We start from the raw sequence: 4,038 nt of genomic DNA, 5'->3' as shown, positions 1-4,038 counted from the left end.
CCAATAACCTTGGAGAAGAAAGGCACCATCTTTCAGCGAATATATAACAAAACATGCAGCTTTAAGTGGAACGGTTGAACAAAAGGCTGAGGGACACAGAGAAGCAGCAGATATAGTTTCTTCTCATGTCTGGGTTCTCTCCGGGTACTCCGGCTTCCTCCCAAAGTCCAAAAGCATGACTGTTAGGCATCTATCCTACCCATGGGATCACTAATCACACCACTAATCACGTGTTTAGTGGCTGTTTCAGACACAGCCACAGAAACAGCCACATGTATTCAGACATGTGGTCAGAGATTTCTCCACTACACATTTGAAAATGCAATATGCTTCTCTAGGGCTTCATAGCGAGTCCTGTGGGTCTCCTGCCCAACTTCAAGGCCTTTATAGTAACTGCATGGAGTTTGCATGTTCTCCCCATGCATGTCTGGGTTCTCTCCGGGTACTCCGGCTTCCTCCCAAAGTCCAAAAGCATGACTGTTAGGCATCTATCCTACCCATGGGATCACTAATCACGTGTTTAGTGGCTGTACATGTAAACAACCTGCACAGTAAGAAAAATTCCGTAAAAAAACAGGAAAATGTCCTGGTAATTTTCAGTTTTTTTACGGAATTTCCAGCAGAATTTTTTCCGCAATTTAAAAGCTTTTTCAGTTAAATTTTAAACATATAAAACTGTTAAATTACGGAAAAAATTCCGCTGAAATTCCGTAAAAAAACAGAAAATGTACTGGCAGAAAATTACCAGGACATTTTCAGTTTTTTTTTCTTCCAGAATTTCCATCAAAATATTTTCCATAATTTAACAATTTATGTCAAATATACCAATATTTTGTTAACCCCAAACTGAAATTCTGTCTTTTTACTCTGTCTTTTGTGATATTTTCACACACTTAAAAAAAAAGAAACCTTGGATATTTCCAAATACTTTTGTCTTCCAAATCATTAAAGTCTGTATTCTATATTAATTATAGTGTAAAATATATTAAAGTTAATGTATTTAATATATTCTTAGCATAATTTTGAAACAAAACTAAATTTTAAGTCTACAGGAAATGTAGTTGAACACGAAACATTTAGTTTGAAAGTAGTTAATGCAAAGTGATATAAAAATAAAACCATTCGACAATTAGCAGATTTTATTTAGCAATTAAAGACCATAAATTGACGTCATCTAGTCTTTATAACTAACCTTTGCTATTATATATTAAGAGTTAAACATATTATTGAGCTTGCTAATGTTTATCTTCTGCACATCATAAGCTAATTTATTGCATTTTACTATACAAGTTTCAATGTATAAATTAAATATAAAGCAATCTTGACTCTAGTCTTTGTAGTCAAACAATTTTGTTAATTACTATAAGATGGAACATTCAAAAAATTGCTTTGGATCATGAAAATCATAGTTGTAAACAGGACCAACATACTTCAAAATAAATGAAATACAGGTATAAATATTCAGTTAAAAATCAAATGCTACATAAACAGCCTAATGCCAACGACAGTGGAAGACACTGGATGCATGAGTGTGTGCTCTCATTACCTCTAGTCGCTGTGAACATAAAACAAAACAGTCCATTTAATGTTTATGTTCTGCAAAAAAAGGTTAATCCAACTCTTAGGTCCAGTTACCAAGAGCTTGAAATGTTCTGTGACCAGTTCTTGGTGCACCAGGTTTGATGAGATGATCCATCACGTTTAAACTTCAAAAGGCTCAAATTTTCCATGGATTCCCAGTCATTCAGTTCATTAAAGGACTTGAACCATCTGGTTGGGATGCAAAGCTGCTTCTTCACCTTCGTCTGCATCGTGTCAGTCGACCTCATTCAGGGTTGGAGCCCAGAAAATCTCTAAACAAAGAGAATGGATACTCAAGTTTAACACAGAAACACTTCATGTTATAAACATACTTTTTACAAAACGCTTCTGAATTACATTACAGCAGCACATCACCTGGCTCCTCAGCCGTCGCTGTCAATCAACTTATCATTACAGGAAAACTGTTTATCCACCGTCATCGGTGTCCATGCTAACTATCCTTAACATTCATCTTTAACAATCATGACAGGTTCCGTTAGCTGCAGCGTAGCCAAATTCAAGAGATCAGGGAGAAGTGGGATGAGCAGCACCACAAGAGTTTGTGATTGACACCTAAAACCTGCCCCGTGGCTCTGACTGTTTGAATCCAGTTAGCACTGGCTAACAGAAGAGATACATTTTTTTCACAGATTATCTCTCATGCAATATCACGACACAGTGACAGTTTCAACATATATGTAAAAAAATGTATCATAAGTTACATAGTGCTGCATTAGACATTATTAGAAAGACACATAACAAAACATTATGCCTGTTATTGTAGAAAACATCACACACTTCTTAATTTAAACTAAAGGTTCAACAGGTTGAGTAAAACTAAAACAAATGTACAAACCTATTTTAAAGATGTCTTGTTGCTTTCCAGGAAAAGTTCAGGAGTGTCTGGATGCAGCTGTTGAGGAGAGGAAACAAAATAACCATATAAGGAGAAAGAAATATAAACACCAACACATGCAACTCTTACAACAATTAAATCAATCATTGGTATTTTTAACAATTAAATAATTTGTTCTGACAAATTTAACTAACAGTTTATCCACCTAATCTAATCTCAACACGCCTGATTAGATCACCGAACATGCAGCAAGTTTAACGCTGACTGAAACACGAGCCCCAGTCTAACCGTCGACCCCTGGTCTAATGGCCGCTCCCAAGTTTACGTCCGTCGGTGGTTCGACCCCCCGCGACATTTCCCATATTCTAAAACCCCAAACTTGACATGGAAAGTATATTTACCGAAGTTAAATGGCCACCTGCTTTTATGTTAACAACCGGGACGTCAAATCATGTTTAGCAAACAACCAAACCGCAGCTTGACATTTTTAAAAAGCAGGATTGAGACATAAGTAGCATGACGCCATTAACGGTTAGCTTTCACGCGCCCCGTTCAGTTTGACTTGAAAAAAAATGGCCGGTACTTTGAGTTCGGTTACATACATGAATAGTAATACAACAATCACCGCGTTTTACTTTTATAATACACAAGCAAACACAGCATTTTAATAAAATATACCGTTTTTGTAAAAAAAAATAAAATAAAGACGGCAAAATAGTTTGTAAATTTAGACTGTGCCGCATTATTCACAGAAAAGAATGTGTTTTTATTTATTTTACTATACCAGGGCGGTGCCAGAAAGGTAACTCCAACTCTTGGCGAGCTTGAAATGTCGTCTGACCAGATTTCGCGCTTCGTGAAGGTTCTTGTTCCCATGATGCAATGCGTAAAATTGAAAATACAGTACAAATACCTGTTAAAACTAAAAACGGAAAAATTCCTTTTTTTTTGTTTTTTTTTACAGTGAGGGTTAAATAGTTCATTATTTAAAATGCGGAAACATCCAACAGGAAATTATGATTGTTGTCTTCAAGAAGAGACAATAAAACATGTTTTGTTCTGCTCTACATATTCTGTTGAGAGAAGGAAATTAGAATGTCGATTTATAGGAAATAAATGACATTTAAATATACAAGATATTTTGGACAAAATTCCTTACTGCTGAATTTTTTTAATTAATAAATTACCTTAGGAAAACCAAAATGATAGGATATAAGTGTTATAAATTGTTTTATTTATTTATTTTCTTTTGTGGGAGATTATATATGTTGCATCCCGATCCACACTCCATTCCTGTAGATGGCGGTAATACACATCAATACGTTGCTTGCCAACCGCCATAAAAGAAGAAGAAGAAGAAAATCCTCTTGGGGCGGAGTGACTCCAACAGGAACATCCGGGAAAAACCGGAAACAGTTTAGAGAGAAAAGTCGGAGGAGACGCACGTGGGATCATTTTCGGCTCGGACTGAAATCAAACTAACACTGAACAAGGAGAACAGAGAGAGAACTGAGCGACTAGAGACACAAACTGCTGGAGGACGAAACAACAAGCAAACCAAAGTAAAAGTAAGTTCATAAAGTTTCTACAGGAGAGAAAGT

At 36.0% G+C, this 4,038-nt stretch overlaps 1 long non-coding RNA gene across 1 annotated transcript; it reads right to left on the bottom strand.

The window, feature by feature from the left end:
* Positions 1-1,096: 1,096 nt before the first annotated feature.
* Positions 1,097-3,374, bottom strand: LOC145553966 (uncharacterized). Its single transcript, XR_014090028.1, has 3 exons — positions 3,222-3,374; positions 2,438-2,494; positions 1,097-1,853 (listed from the first exon to the last, which is right to left on the bottom strand). It is a non-coding gene; the product is annotated as an uncharacterized LOC145553966 (long non-coding RNA).
* Positions 3,375-4,038: the final 664 nt, after the last annotated feature.

This window comes from Poecilia reticulata, chromosome 12, assembly GCF_904066995.2.
Source record: "Poecilia reticulata chromosome 12, P_reticulata-male-v2, whole genome shotgun sequence".
NCBI lineage: Eukaryota > Metazoa > Chordata > Actinopteri > Cyprinodontiformes > Poeciliidae > Poecilia > Poecilia reticulata.
The sequence above is the reverse complement of the archived record's forward strand: the minus strand, read 5'-3'. Positions and strand labels throughout refer to the sequence as shown.